The following is a 16,433-nucleotide window of genomic DNA, read 5'->3' on the forward strand; positions in this document are numbered from 1 at the left end:
CCTCCCTCGAGAGGTGGTCATAGCCCTCCCAGAGATGTGTCATCACTTGTGAACATGTGCAGTCATTATAATTGGATGATACCGGAATGTTTCCTTGGTTCTCGTCGTGAGGTTGGGCGACTCCCGCAGCCTCACAGGCCGAGACTGATTTCTGGTGCTGGGTGTTCGAGAACAGCTCTCTGTGAGAGGAAGAAGGGAACAGAATTGGCTTTTCCTTCCAGTAGTTTTCCCATGAATCTTTTCCAAAGTCTGGATCATAGACTTGTCTTTTTTTGTTGTGGTTTTTTTTTTTTTGTTTTTTTTTTTTTGTTTTTTTGAGAGAGAGAGAGAGAGAGAGAATGAGCGGGGGTAGGAGCAGAGGGAGAGGGAGAAGCAGGCTCCCCGCTGAACAGGGAGCCCAACACGGCTCTTCATCCCTGGACTCCCCGATCATGACCTGAGCCAAAGGCAAATGCTTAACCCACTGAGCCACCCAGGCGCCCCAGTCTTGTCTTTTTCTACAGATTCTTAGAATTTAGGATGGCTGATAATTTAGAATGCTGTAATTAAACAAGCTGGGAAGCACTGCATACCATGGAGACACAGTCCAACGCAATTACTACTTCCTGCAGTAGCTCAGAAATCAATTTTCTTTAATATAATGATTTTTTTTCTTTCCTTACCCCTTTTTTTTGACTCCTTCTTGCCCCACAAATCAGTCCTCCATCATGTTAGTCAAGATGGAAATAAAGTCATCCTGCTCTATCATGGCCAAGTTAAGAAATCTTTTTTTTTTTTTAATGATTTTAATTTTAAAGGATTGTCCTATATCAGCCACTCTTTGAAGCTTGTCTGCTGTTCAGAGATGATCAATATTTTGAAATGCCAGTGTGCTGACTGCCTGCGTATCTGTTGCGGTAAGACTGGCCTGGTTGGAGGTCTTCTCATCATCTTCCTGTTTAGCTCATAGATTTCTCATCAACCCCAATACAGAATTCTATAAAGTGTGTTTCACAGAATGTTAGTCCCATGAAAGCATTCTGTGGTTATATAAGCAGGGAGACACTGTGCCAAAAGCCCTTCTTTTGAGGACTCTAAATTTCTATTTGTCTTCCGAAGGCTCTGAGAAGTCCCCTGGAGAAGAATGCCTTAGAAAGTGAACCTCAGAATTCTTTGATCTTGAATGGTATGGAGTCCTGTCTCATGGTGTACTTTGGGACTTGGTACATTATTAATATCTGGACAGAGAACAGATTTGTTCAAAATCCATGAGCATTCATAAAGGACTCACATTTTTTTTTTTTTTTAAAGTTTTTATTTATTGTAGAGAGAGAGAGAGAGAGCGCACAAGTGAGAGGAGCAGAGGGAAAGGGAGAAGGGGAGGGAGAATCCCAAGCAGACTCAGTGCTAAGCGTGGAGCCCCATGTGAGACTCCGTCCTAGGACACTGGGATCACAACCTGAGCCAAAACTAAGAGTCAGACACTTAACTATGTCACCAGCTACCCTGAGGACTTACATTTTAAAAAGTCATTTCTTGAAAATCCTACAGTAAGTACATTTTCTGAAGCTACTAATTATAATTTTCATATACTTTTTTTTAGAAAGAAATTTAGTGGCAAGCAATGCACTGTTTATTTTATTTTTATTATTATTATTTTTTTAGACAGAGATTGAGAGAGCATGCGAGTAGTAAGTGGGGGGTGCTAGGAGGGCAGAGGCAGAGGGAGAGGGAGAGAGAGAATCTTGAGCAGGCCCTGTGCTCAGTGTGGAGCCCCACATGGAGCTCGATCTCATGACCCTGAGATCATGACCTGAGCGGAAGTTAAGAGTCAGATGCTAAACCGACTGAGGCACGTGGCTCTCCTTTTGCATATACTTTTTAAATGCTTAAATAAGAAATATGGAAAGGGATACTCTTCAAGTTCCTTTTTTGTCCGTTAGTGAAATAGGTTTCAGGATTTATAGGTACGATTATGTTTTCTTATTAACATTTAAGTACTTCCTACTTTAAGGAAATCAGGCGTGGAGTTTCTGTAGTTGAGACTGAGAGGGTGTTTTCTGCGTTTATCCTTCTACTGATAAACACATTCAAATTGGTATAAGGTTTGGTTTGTCATTTGGGTTTCAGGAAGTATAGAGCTGATTACTTAGGAAGCTCTTGGAGAGAAAACTGCCCTTTCTGTGGAAAAGCACACTCTCTCTGCGGTTAGAGATGGCTCCATTTCTTCAATAACATAAAAATTCCCATGGGTCCCCTGGGTGGCTCAGTCAGCGGAGCATCCAAATCTTAATTTCACCTCAGGTCATGATCTTGGGGTCCTGAGATCAGGCCTCTCATTGGACTCCCGAGTTCAGCAGGAGTCTGTTTCTCCCCTTCTCTCTCCACACCCCCACCACAAGCATATGCGTTCTGTCAAGTGAGTAAATAAATCTTTAAAAAGAAAGAAAGAAAGAAAGAAAGAAAGAAAGAAAGAAAGAAGAAGAAAAGAAAAGAAAAAAGAAATTCCCCTCTTTTCAAAAATGGAAGACTTTCAAATATAGCTTCTCAGAATGTCGTATTGGGTAGGTTTGAGATCATGAATTCCTATCCTTAAAACTCACAGATGAGTAAGTGGAGGCCCAGAGAAGTACAGTGATTTGCCCAGCTAGTTAATGTCTAGAGTTCATATTTTCTGACCTTCAATGCATGGTTCTTTCCAATGATCTGCAAGTAAAGGTCTTTTGATCCTGAGTAATTGGGGGATTGGAGGGAAGTTCAGTTATAAGCAAACATTTTAGTAAACTTTATACTATTGCATGATTATATATCTTATTATAGGTCGATAATTGAACTTACGATCTTTTTTTACTCTTTAAAACTAAGAATGTTGTTATTTATATGAATCTCTTTTCATGTTTTTAAAAAAATCATCTTATACTTTTATAGTTAAATATATTTCGTGAATATTTAATGTTCTTTGGATAGTCATAAAATGTATAGAAAGGTCCATATGTAATAATTTTTCAACATTGAATATTTTAGTTAAATGGCTTCCGAGAGAAAGGCTATATTATCTGACTATCCTGTCTATATCACTTTTTATTATTTTTCATTAGTAGAATGAACTGATGCACATTAAGGGTAATTGAGATGTGATATTTTCCTATCCAGTAGCTTGTTGTCTAGAATAGTTCTCCACGATAATACCTGGAAGAGTTTGGACACTTATTTTTTTTTCCTCCTCACTTCTCCTCACACCTTTTATTAAGAAAGGAAGAAATGGAAGAGATCCACATATCCTTTTATAGGTGTAGAAGCAAGTTGTGTTACTAGTTTTCTTAAATGAATTGCTAATACCCCTTTGGGTATCCTGTCTCCTACTAACTACACTGTCACCTCAACAAACAGCATTTTTGCATCAAGATTTCCTAATCTGTGGAATGGAATTAATAATTAAAAGTGTTACTTAGTAACTAGGTCAGGGGCAGAGAGCGTAGGGAATGGGAAGTGGGGTAATTAGCATTGTCTGAAAAAGTATATTCACTTTTGGTATAGGGATTCTTCTAAAACCAACTACAAAAGTCAAACTTGGTAAACATTTCCACTTGACCAGTATTTGAAGCTGGAGTGAGAAATCTCTGTTGAAGGCACGTAGTTGTGAAGGGTCTGTTTGTTGAATCATGATCTTGTGCCTCACAGAGAGGCTGTTTGCCTGGCCTTAGCACTCTGTTTGGCCTCAACAGCACACGTAAGTGTGTTAGCTGCTTTTGTCCATTTTTTAAATTATCCATCTCTGACAAATGCCTGGTCTGTCTACCCCTCCTCATGCTAAAATCTCTCTGGGTTGACCACATATTCTTCCAAGCTCGCTTTCTTCTTCACATTACAATGAAATGGCTCTTGTCAAGGTCATTGGTGACCTCCAACTGTTAAGTCTAATAGACATTTTTCTGGATTAAATTTTCTTAATGTCAAACAGCCACCCTGCCAGCTGCTCTGTTCTTGCTTGAATCATGATCTCCTCTTGGCTTTTCTGACTGCGTTCTTCTGTTTTCTTCTGATCTTGTCAGGTCTTCCGCATTCTTAATATTGGCCACATAATTTTTCGACAGCCGAAGTTCTGTGTAACTTTCCCTACTGTTCTCTAACAGAGATCACAACACTTAATGACTATCTGTTGTTGCCGTGACTGTTTTTAACTTACCTAACATTTGTCTTTTCCCCCCGCAGAATGGGAGTTTCATGTAGTCAAGTGCCTGGTTTTTGTTCCCCATTTTCTGATACCTAGAACAGTTATTAAAAGAGGTGCTCAGGGCGCCTGGGTGGCTCAGTGGGTTAAAGCCTCTGCCTTCGGCTCGGGTCATGATCCCAGGGTCCTGGGTCCCAGGGTCCCGCAGGGAGCCTGCTCCCCCCACCTTCTCTCTGCCTACTTGTGATCTCTGTCTGTCAAATAAATAAATAAAATCTTTAAAAGAAAAAAAAAAGAAAGAGGTGCTCAACCTGTATTTGTTGAAGGAATTCAATAAAAGCATTTAATGACATGGGAGACAAGAGCAGGCTACTTGGTTGGTCTATCTTATTTATTTTCTCTCTTATTTATTTTTGCTGTGAATATTTTCTTTCTTTCATTTTTTTTTTAATTGAAGTATAGTTGACCCACAGTGTTCCATTAGTTTCAGGTGTACAGCATAGTCATTCAACAAGTCCCTCCATTGTGCTGTGCCCCTCACAAGCATGGCTGCCATCCGTCACCATGTAATGCTATTATAATACCACTGACTGTATTCCCTACGCTGTACTTTTTATCCGCATGATTGACTTATTTCATCATGGGAAGCTTGTATCTCCCGCTCCCCGTCCCCCTTCCTTCTGGCTACCATCAGTTTGTTCTCCCTGTTTATAGGTTTGTTTTGCTTTTTGTTTGTTTTGTTTTTTAGTTTCCAGGTATAAGTGAAAGTATGTGTTATTTGTCTTTCTCTAACTCGTTTCACTTAGCATGATACCCTCTAGATCCACCCCTGTTGTTGCAGATGGGAAGATCTCGTCCTTTTTTATGGCTGAGTAATACACCATTGTGTCTGTATACTGCGTCTTCTTTATTTTTTCCTCTTTGGATGGACATTTGGGTTACTTCTGTACCGTGGCTATTGTGATTACTGCTGCAGTAAACAATAGGGGTGCATGTATCTTATTAAGTTAGTATTTTTATTTTCTTTGGGTAAATACCCAGTAGTGGAATTATTGGATGAGATGATATTTATATTTTTTTGAGGAACCTACATACTGTTTTCCAAAATGGCTGCTCCAACTTAACATTCCCACCAATAGTACACGAGGGTTTCTTCACATCCTCACCACGCTTACTACTACTACTACTACTACTATTACTACTACTACTACTGCTACCAATACTACTACTACTACTACTACTACTACTACTACTACTACTACTACTTCCTCTTCCTCTCCTTTTCCTTTCTTTTAAATTCTAGCTATTCTGACTTATGTGAGGTGGTATATCATTGTGGTTTTGATTTGCATTCTTCCTGATGATGAGTAATGTTGAGCATCTTTTCGTGTGTGTTGGCCATCTGCATGTCTTCTTTGGGAAAATGTCTACTCAAGTCCTCTGTCCATTTTTAATTGAATTATTTGTTTTTTTGGGTATTGAGCTGTACAAGTTCCTTATATATTTTAGATATTAACCCCTTTATCAGATATCATTTGCAAATAAGTTGGTTGATTTATTTTGTTGGCATTTACCTATGCTGTACAAAAGCTTTTTATTTTGATGTAGCCGTAATAATTTTGCTTTTGTTTCCTTTGCCTGAGGAGACAGATCTAGAAAAATGTTGCCAAGGCCAATGTCAAAGAAATTACTACCCACGATTTCTCAAATGAGTTTCATGGTTTTAGTTCTTATACTTAAGTCTTGAATCCATTTTGAGTTTATTTTTATGGTATATGGTGGAAGGAAGTGGTCTAGTTTCATTCTCCAGCATGTAGCTGGCCAGTTTTCCCAACACCATTTTTTGAAGAGACTGTCTCTTCTCCTTTGTATTTTCTTACTTCCTTTGTCATAGATTAATTGACATATAAATGTAGATTTATTTCGGGGCTCTTCTGTTCCATTGAGGTATATGTCTATTTTTGTGCCAGTACCATACTGTTTTGATTACCACAGTTTTGTGTAGTATATCCTGAAATCTGGGATTGTGATACCTTCAGCTTGTTGTTTTTTCTCAATATTGCTTTGGCTCTACAGCATCTTTGATGGTTCCAGACAAATTTTAGTTTTATTTGTTCTAGTTCTATGAAAAATATTATTGCGATTTGGGGAGAGATTGCATTGAATTTGTAGATTTCCTAGGATGGTATGGACATTAAACAATATGAATTCCTTTCAAAGGAAGGAATTATAAAACTATAAAACACTGATGAAAGAAACTGAAGAATGTCTTTCCATTTGTTTGTGCATTCTTCAGTTTCTTTCATCAGTGTTTTATAGTTTGCAGACTACAGGCCTTTCACCTCCTTGGTTAAGTTTATTCCCAATTCCCAATTCCCAATTCCATTCTTTTTGGTGCAACTGTACGTGGAATCATTAAATTCTCTTTCTGCTACTTTGTTATTAGTGTATGGAAATGCAACTGATTTCTGTGCAGTAATTTTATATCCTGCAACTTTACTGACATGTTAACTTGGTTGTTTTAAATACATAAGGGAAAATGATTGGAACTGAATTGAGATGCCGTTAACATAGTATTAACACAGCTTTTTTGGCAGTGTGTGGGGGGAGGTTCTTTTTTTTTTCCTCCACTGCCAAACATTTTTGGGCTTATGTGCCCGTATGTGGTTGCTCAGTTTTTGTTATTGTTTTCAAATATATAAGACAGTATTACTAACTATAGTTACAGCGCTGTACGTTAGATCCCCAGAACTTACTCTTTAACTGAAAATTAGGTCCTTTGGCCATTATCTCCCATTTCTCCCAGCTCTAGCCTCTGGCAACAACCATTTTACTCTCTATTTTTATGAATTTAATTTTTTTTTTTTAAGATTTTATTTATTTATTTGACAGAGAGAGATCACAAGCAGGCAGAGAGGCAGGCAGAGAGACAGGAGGAAGCAGGCTCCCTGCTGAGCAGAGAGCCCGATGCGGGACTCGATCCCAGGACTCCGAGATCATGACCTGAGCTGAAGGCAGCGGCTTAACCCACTGAGCCACCCAGGTGCCCCTGAATTTAATTTTTTATATTCTGCATCAAAAGGAGATTATGTAGTCCTGGTCTTTGTCTGACTTATTTCACTTAGCATTATGTTCTCAAAGTGTTCGTAGGTTTTTGTAATGGCTGAATAACATTCCATTGTATATATGTACACCACATTTTCTTTATCCACTCATCTGTTGCTGGGCACTTAGGTTGTGTCCATGTCTTGGCTATTGTGAATAATGCTGCAGTGAATAGGGAATATAGATACCTCTTTGAGATACTGATTTCATTTCCTTCAGACATGCACCCGGAAGTGGGATTACTAGATTATATGGTCACTCTGAAATAGACACATGGGCCAATGGAACAGAACAGAGTACCCAGAAATAAGCCATAAACTCAAGCATATACAGCCAACTAATCTTTGACAAGGGCTCAAAGATATATAATAGGAAAAGGACAGTCTCTTCAATAAGGGATACTGAAAAAAATTGGATCTCTACATGAAAAAGAAAGAAAGAGAGAAAGAAAGAAAGAAAGAAAGAAAGAAAGAAAGAAAGAAAGAAAGAAAGAAAGAAATTGGATCACTATGTTATAGCCCTCACAAAAATTGAAATAGATTATAGACTTAAGTATAAGATCTGAAACTATAAACCTCCTAAAAGAACACATAAGGTATATATACCCTCCTTGACATCAGTCTTTGTAACATTTTAGGTATGAAACCAAAAGCACAAGCAAAAATAAACGAGTGAACTCATTCAACTGAAAGACAAAGGAAACCATCAGCAAAATGAAATGGTCATCTAATAAAAGGGAGAAAATATTTGTATGCCATGTATCTGAAAGGGGTTGATATCTGAAGTATTTAGGGGACAGACACAACTTTTTGTCTGCAAAAAAGCAAATAATTCAATTAAAGAATGGGCTAAGGACCTAAATACACATTTTTTTCCCCCAAAGACATACAAATGGCCCACAGGTAATGAAAAACTTCTCAGCATCACTAATCATCAGGGAAATGCTGTTAACGAAAAGACAAGAAATAACATGTGTTGATGAGGAGGTGGAGAAAAAGGAACTCTTGTACCCTGTTGGTGGGAACATAAATTGGTACAGCCATTATGGAAAACAGTATGAAATTTCCTCAAAAAAAATTAAAAATGGAACTACTGTTCCATCTAGCTCAGTTTTTCTTATTTATAAATTTAAACCAGGGACTGTGGATCAAAAGCTTCCATGATCCATTTCTGCCAACGTTGACTGAAGGTCTGTGTGTACTTCCCTGACTTAGGTTGTCAGGACAAATGACCTGTACATGTACTTATTACGTGTACCTCATCTGTGTGCTTAAAAACCATTCTAGTAATGGACATTGTGCTAATGCTCTCAGGGATAGCTACAACAGGCTGTACAGCTCCTACATGATAGCAGACTTTAGACTTTTTAAAAAAACTTGGACTAGAAGAACTAATCGTTGTGAGATCGTACTTTTTTCCTTCATGCCTGTGAACTGTGGGTTGCACATTTTTAGTATCTTCCGGTATTGTGGTTCTTAAAGTTTCGCAGACCAGCCGCACTGACATCATCTGAGAACTTGTCAGAAGGACCCAGCTGGTCTACTGGATCAGGAATTTTGGGGGTGGGGGTGGGGTCTGGCCGTGGGTGTCTCACAAGCCCTCCCACTGATTCTTATGAATACTGAAGTGTGAGAACCACATTTCTTTATTAGAATTAAAGAATTTAAATACAAAGTGCAAATGTCTGGTTATCTTGATGTAATGGTAACAGGATGATATGCAGTTACAGTTCCAGTACTCCAGACATTATCAACATATTTGGTAATGAAAATACTGCATGTGAATGGGAAATCCCAATTAGTTGTTGCAAGAATTCTTATCGACTTTTACCATTCATCGTTGCATTTCCTCCCTCGTTGTTTTGGCAACAATTCAATAGATGCTTTTAGTTTTTACTTATTGTTACAGCAGTTGAAATGAGCAGAAGTAAGTCTGTCTTCTGAATTTAAATCAAGCCAAGGGTTTTATTCATGATATTGAGTCGTATTTCTTTCTTTATTTTTAGTCTTTTTTTTTTTTTATTCTTAGGTAATAATAGGAAATTAAATGTCATGTCACTTGACTTCCCTTTGGAATTACCATTTACCCTTTGGTGTCTTTCACAAAATGGACATGTTCCCGCTCAGTGGCATCTTCTGGCTTCAGTCTAACTGGAAGCATTGGAGAGATCTGTTTCAAAACTCAAATAAGTCATGTGTGCCGGCCAGATGGAGATTATATCCCGCATGAACGCAATTTGTTGAAGATTCCAAATAATAGCTACTTCTGTGCAGGGCTTTTGTGATGCACATTAAAAACTTCATAGTGGAAAACTGTTTAAGGCAGGGTTCTTGATTTTAAGCAACAGAAACCAGCTCTGGGTTATGTGAGCAGAACATAGGACTTATCGAAAGGTATTTGTGACTTAGAGAATTTCACAGATGTCCGGAGAACGCAGCCGAACCAGGATGGGCATGAGTGGTGTTACGCATCCAGACTGTAGACGAAGTCACATCACAGAAGTCCAGTGAGAACATCCCATGCTGCCCTGGTCTCAAATCACACACCCTTGCCGCCTCTAGATTCTGGCCGTGGCTGTGTTAAGGGGGGGTGACTGTTCCCCACCTGTGTGGTTCCCCTAGCCAATAAGTGAGACAGTAGATCCCCGCCTTTACAAATAATTTCCCCCTCATTCCCAAATTCTCCCAAATTTCCTCTTGTGCTCTCAAACTTTTGGAAAATACTTAAAAAGACATTCTGGCCTCACTTATTTACCTATTTCTTCAATCTGGTTCGATAAAATGAATATTGCTTTCAGGACACTGAAACACTTTCCAGTAAGATTACCTCCTATCCTATTTCATGACATGTTCCAGAATCACCTCCCGTGACCCCTCTGCAGCCCTGGGCCCTCCCTTCCTCATGGTTTCCAGTTACCTCTCTGGCCTCAGGACTTTGTTCAGGTTATTTCTTTAGTAGGAACAGTCCCCTAGCCAAGCCTCCTTACTCCCACCCCAGCTGAAAACAAAATTCAAAGTTCTTGCGATAGTTCATAACAGTGTCTTTAAAACTTAGTGAACTACCATCCGCAGTGACAAGGTGAGATGTGCATTTTATACTCAGGTAAATGCACACATGCACCCAGGAGTATATGCACACGTGTGTGCACACACATGCACACCATGCATTTAAATGATAGAAATAAATGTTTCTCAAAATAATGCTTATCCTTACAAGGTGTAATGTACGTGAATGTTGGCTGGTCTAGCCAGTCTCTTTTTTAAATAGCTGTTGTGACCTATTAAAATTGTGAATGTGACCCACAGTTAAAAAAAAAATATTTACACTGTTTGCATGTTTAATTTTTACCCACTTTTTCAAGCCTGTTTCTTTCTGATATCCTCGTTCATTATATACAGCCATTCTAGACTTGTTAAATATCAGGGTCTTTCTTGTGTTGTGGCTTTTCACATGCAGTACTCTCTTCCCGATATGTTATTCTTCCTGCTTTCCACAGGGCTGACTCCTTTTCATCTTTAATTTTTAAGCTAAATCTCTCCCCTTTGGGATAACATTACTTGACTCCTCTAATAACCCCCCACTTATTTGCTTTCATATTCGATTTTTCTTCCAGAGACTTAAGAGAATTTCTAATTATCATATTGTGTTACTTATTTATGTATTTATTCTTTTTTTTTTTTTTTTCTTTTGAGAGAGAATGAGCAAGTGGGGAGGAGGGTCAGAGGAAATGCAGGCTCCCCACTGAGCAGGAAGCCCAAAGCCAGGCTTGATTCCAGGACCCAAAATCATGACCGGAGCCAAAGGCAGACATTTAACTGACCCAGCCACCCAGGCGCCCCTGCATTTCTTATTTTTGAGCACCTACTCCTCCTCTAGCCCTCGTGACCGTAGATATCATGTCTCTTTTGTTCCTTGTGTTTTAGTTGCCAGAATAGATGCTCAGTAAATATTTGTTAATGTGTACAGAGTCGCCTGCAAAGAATAAAACGTTCTCCCTGTGTAAGATACTATAATGATCTGCCTTATTATATTCTATCTCCATGGTACATTTTATGGTGTAAAACTTGCAAGATACTCTTATTTCCTTAATTAACCATTTTCAGGCCATTGCTTAATCCTCTGGTTGACTAGCTTATTGGCGGGAGGACATTCAAAACCTGGGCAAAACACAAAACACACAGTTCAGAGGTACTCTATGCCTGGAGTTGTGGATAAGACACTTGACGCTAAAGAAAACAGAAAATTGGTGATAGCTAAGGCAAATTGGCATAATCATCCTAGTGAAAATGCAAGCAGGGAATACTCAGGGTCATGCTTAGCCCAGGTGTGTGCCGAGGCACGCTGGGATGCAAACAGCACTAATTTACTGAATTCAGTGGATCAGCCCTGACATTTACATAGAATCTTATAAAAGACTCAGCTATGAAGCAGCATCTGTTAGCAAGTAGGCACGTATCTATGTATTTACATTCATTACTGGATACATATGCGGAACAATGGAAAGTCTTCTCTTCTGCTATAGAAATAATATGACACATTATTTTCATAACAGTCTGGCAGTCAATAAAGAACAAGCAAAAGGAACACAGTAGCACTTTTCAAATGCGCACAGGACTGCTTGGGAATTTTGCTGTTTCAGGAACGTACGGTCCAGAAATAGTAAGCTGCTTTCAGTCTGATATGCCAAATATTTTTTTTTTAAGATTTTATTTATTTATTTGACAGAGAGAGATCACAAGTAGACGGAGAGGCAGGCAGAGAGAGAGAGAGAAGGAAGCAGGCTCCCCGCTGAGCAGAGAGCCCGATGTGGGCCTCGATCCCAGGACCCTGAGATCATGACCTGAGCTGAAGGCAGCGGCTTAACCCACTGAGCCACCCAGGCGCCCATGATATGCCAAATATTGAGTAATTTTCTGGGACATATGTTTTGGAAATTTGGGGGGAAAATAGTGTTCGGGCAGTATCTCTTATGTATTCATTATGCAGTATGAAAAACAGGCTGATCCGAGCCATCAGAATTAGAGTGTCATTCCTTCCAGTACCTAAGAAAGATCTTTGTCCTGTTGGTGCTTCTTTTTCTTTTCTTTTCTTTTTCTTTTTAACATACATTTTTCAGTATTTCTCCAGGAGCTTAAAGCATTTAGACATGGCAGAGACCTTTTGGAGTTATCTGTGCATGACTTTGGCTCTGGCTCTGGAAACAGAACTCCAACGATGGGTTGATGCTTTATCATCCTAACCTTTAAAGGACAGGGACTAAGGATATTGTGGTCCGCCTCTGTGACCCAGTTTAAAAGTCTCCTCCACTCCCACTGCAAGGTACATTTGTCAGAAGACAAATTCAGAAACCCTCCACGACACTTTATTTCCTAATAAATTTTGTCCTCCCCCCAAAATTGTCAGTCTTTATCCCAGTATGTGTCTGTGCAGTACCCCAGTCTTGTCTCCTGTCCCAGGGGTCATGACTGAGTGATGAGGATAACTCAGTGAGTCAAGCACACTCTTCATTGACTTTCCCCTTCTCCCAGTCTTCTCTCACTTTCTAACTCACAAGTGATCTCTAATTACTAGAAGGAAGTATGAAAATAAACGTGGGTTGCCATGTTTTCAAACTGACTTGAGGCCTGTAGAGATTTTATGTATCTGTGATGCATTGGTTTGTATTACCCTCGTTCCCTGAGAACTCCAGAGGTATGCCCCACAGATGGAGTGATTTAAATCCCTTGGAATGTGTCTCTTATGGTAGCATACTGACTTCCATGATCATAGAACCTCTAAAATCCAAGTGTGTGGTGGTAAGTATCCTCTGAAGTAAGCCCACCTTCTCCATCTCTCCTCGTTTGTCGTGGGGAGGACGTCTCCAGAGTTTCCATTCTGAGTCAGAGAAGAGGGGAGTGTGGTGCTAATTAACAGTGAGACCCAGATGTAAGCAAATCCCAGAGAGCGACAGGGAGCTCTTGGGTTCCCTGTAGGACCTGTAGGGGCTGTTTCCCACAGTCCTTCACAAATAATGACAAACAGAAAAAGTTGTTTTTAATGTGATGAAATGGTTGAGGACATGGGCTAAATGCAGACTCCCAAATCTATGTTTTTAAAGATTTTATTTATTTCAAAGAGGGAGAGACGGAGAGAGGGAGAGACCACAAGCAGGGGGAAGGGCAGAGGGAGAGGGAGAAGCAGATTCCTAGCTGAGCAGGGAGCCGACCTCAACCAAAGGCAGACGCTTAACCGACTGAGCCACTCAGGTGCCCCCCAAATCTACTTTTTTTTTTTTAACTATCTGTACGCTTTAGACAAAGCTATGTAATCTCTTTAGCCTTTTCTAAACAAGTACTCACCTTATCTGTGAACTAGAAATTATAATAGTACCTATCTCATAGAGTTGTAATGAAGATTAAATGAGTCAATACCTGAAAAGCACATTAAATAGTACCTATTGCATAGGAACTGGTCAGTAAATTTTAGCAATCATTAGCTCTTGTATGTTTCACTTGTGAAATCAGCTTCGCGTGGAGAGCATGCTTAATCATTTCGTTCAGACTGCAAAGGAAAGCCAGCACCATGCCCAGCTTTCTGGAAGTATTTATTGTCCTAGGTATATTGCTACACTTTACTTGGCTTTACTTAAAATATCATCGTCAGATTGTGTTATTTTAAGTTCAGTGAAATAGGGCCACTATCATATTTAGTGGGCATAAATGAAAATGAGCACATTTCTCTTTTTTACCTAAATTCAAAAGCAACATGGCTGTTTTTTATTATATGAGTGTGTAATGAACGAAATATATAAAATTACTTCTGGTTGGGAAACAGAGCAATGATGGTGTGTGTGTATTTTAAATGGCATTTTTCTGTCTGTAAAGAAAAATGTTCTCTTTGGGGTATTTCACACATCACCCCAAACTAAAATTTATACCTGGATCTGTGGTTACTCTTTCTGGAAAGCAGTAACTTTACCCAGTGGAGAGTACTTCTAGAGCGCCTTTATTATTTTACTAAAATTTATACTATAGATTATATTACAAGATAATTTATAATGGTTTTGAATGACCTGCTTTAGGTGATACCAAACCATCTTAGAATAGTTCACATAAATTTTCACATTTTACCAGAACAAAAAAAGGGTTTACATTTTAGAAATTTATGAAAGTGGCTATTATGTCAAATATACTTTTAAATAGAATCATATTTTTAATTGTTTCCTGGTATAACTGCTACATACCAGCAACTGTGTTCAATGTTGAGGGTACAGATGGGAATAAAACACCATTTCACAGGAGTATGAAGACACGAGGAAATTAACAATAAGTGTATTGAGAGCTGTTTCAGGGACCCAGGGAACAAAACATAGCAGCCCTATGAGGAATGGCCGTGGAGGGCAAGGTGTGCAGAAGAGTAGTTCTGGGAGGAAGCAGGGAAGAGGTCAGTGTGGTGTGAGTGAGGAGAGCATTTGGAGACATAGCTAGTCACGTGTCTGGACATCATGGAGGCCCCAGCCCTGCTGCTGCTTGTCAGGCGGGTCAAGGGTTTTGAATTTCTTCCGAAGACCAGGAAGAATCATAGAGAGGTTTTTAGTTTGAGTTTCATATTTGAATTTTGGGGAAGTTCCCCTGGTGGCAAAATTCAAGATAGATTGAAAGAACCAAACGAGAGGAAGGAAAACCAATATAGGGGGCAAGGATAATGGAGAATCTTGTGAACGAAGGCAGTGGGAATGGAAAGGAAGATTGGAGATTATTTTGTAGGTAAAACTAGTAAGACTTAGTGACTGACGTCAGTCTGGATGAGGAAAGAATGAGGTAAGGATAGTGGCGCTGCTCTCCACCAAGAGGAGGAGTTTAAGGAAAGAAGCAAGAGAGAAAGGGAATTTCTTTTTAGCCATAAGTTAAATTTTACATATGGGGACTTCCCATTTATCGTGGTGTTTCCTAGTGGAGATGACCAGGTGGCTGTTAGAAACCCAGATTTTAATTCTTCAAGTATAACCACAAAGTAGAGAGAGATATTAACTCATGTAAGGTCGTTTACTATGAGCATGTGTTTAGTAAAAATAGGTGGTCTGAATAAAAATGAGAAAATATAAGAGCTAAAAATGGAGACCTCAGAAAATACTCGTATTATAAGTGCCAGAAAACTGGAGCCTCCAAAAGATCCTTTAAAGTTAATAGTGAGAAAAAGCAAAAAGTGGACAAGAAATGCCACAGAAGCAAGAGAGGTTAGGACCGAGGGACTCTACATAGACCTAGAAAATGTCTGAGAACATAAACACCAAATTGTCAGTAGTGGCTGGCTCTGGGGTGTGGGACTGAAGAGAATGATGCTAGAGCTGAGAATTTTCACCGGATATTTGATTTTTTTTTTTTTTTTAATGAAAGTGTTTTATACCTCTCTGTACTATTTTGGCAACTTGATGTGAGCTTTTCGTTATTTCACAATGAGAAGTGAAAACCAAAGTCAGGTTAAAATGTAAGGGATAGTCCATTGGAAAGGAAAAATAAATCAAGCAAATAAGCTTCTTAATCAGAAGAGGAGAAGGAAGGGGCAGCACGAGGCAGTCCGCACTGTCTGTGCTGTAGGTGGGTCAAAGAAGATAAGGACTTGTCAGCCTTTCAGCTTGGTTTTTAGATTAGGCCACAAGCGACGTTATTAAAAGCAACTGCCATGAGAAGCCAAGGGCGGAAGCTTCACTGCATTTGTTGCCAAGTAGAAAGTAAGGACGCGAAGAGGTGGCATAGTCATCTCCTTGGGGAGGAACGTGAGTGTGAAGAGAGGAGGTAGAGATAGGGATGGAGGGTCCAGCAAGAGGGAACTGTTTCCTCAAAGTCCTTACTGGGGCAAGGAGAGATCTATGCGTACTCTCTTGGTCATGGGGATTTATTGCAAATTACCCAGAATGGGAGGTAGCATGGGGATTTGACCTGTCAGCCCCCTTTTTTGAAAACTGGGTTCTGCAGGCCGTGTTTTAAGGACTTGGAGAAGGCCCTCAGCGGGATTTCTTGGCGGGATGAGACCTGAGCTTATTTCCATGCTGGAGGTAGGCACCGGTCAAGGGCAGAAGCTGTCAAGGACAGAGGAGTGTTGAGATACTTAACTAAAGGAACGTAGCCTTCATTTCTGGAATGAAGTCTCATACAGAAGTACAACACTCTTCTTGTTCCAAAGGCTAAGCTAACTGATA

General features: G+C 39.5%; 1 protein-coding gene across 9 annotated transcripts in view; it reads left to right on the forward strand.

Moving 5' to 3' along the window:
- The window catches only part of RFX3 (regulatory factor X3), a 290,084-nt gene that overhangs the window by 176,010 nt on the left and 97,641 nt on the right, over nt 1-16,433 (forward strand). The window lies entirely within an intron of this gene.

The sequence above is a fragment of the Lutra lutra genome, chromosome 13, assembly GCF_902655055.1.
Source record: "Lutra lutra chromosome 13, mLutLut1.2, whole genome shotgun sequence".
Taxonomy (NCBI): Eukaryota; Metazoa; Chordata; class Mammalia; order Carnivora; family Mustelidae; genus Lutra; species Lutra lutra.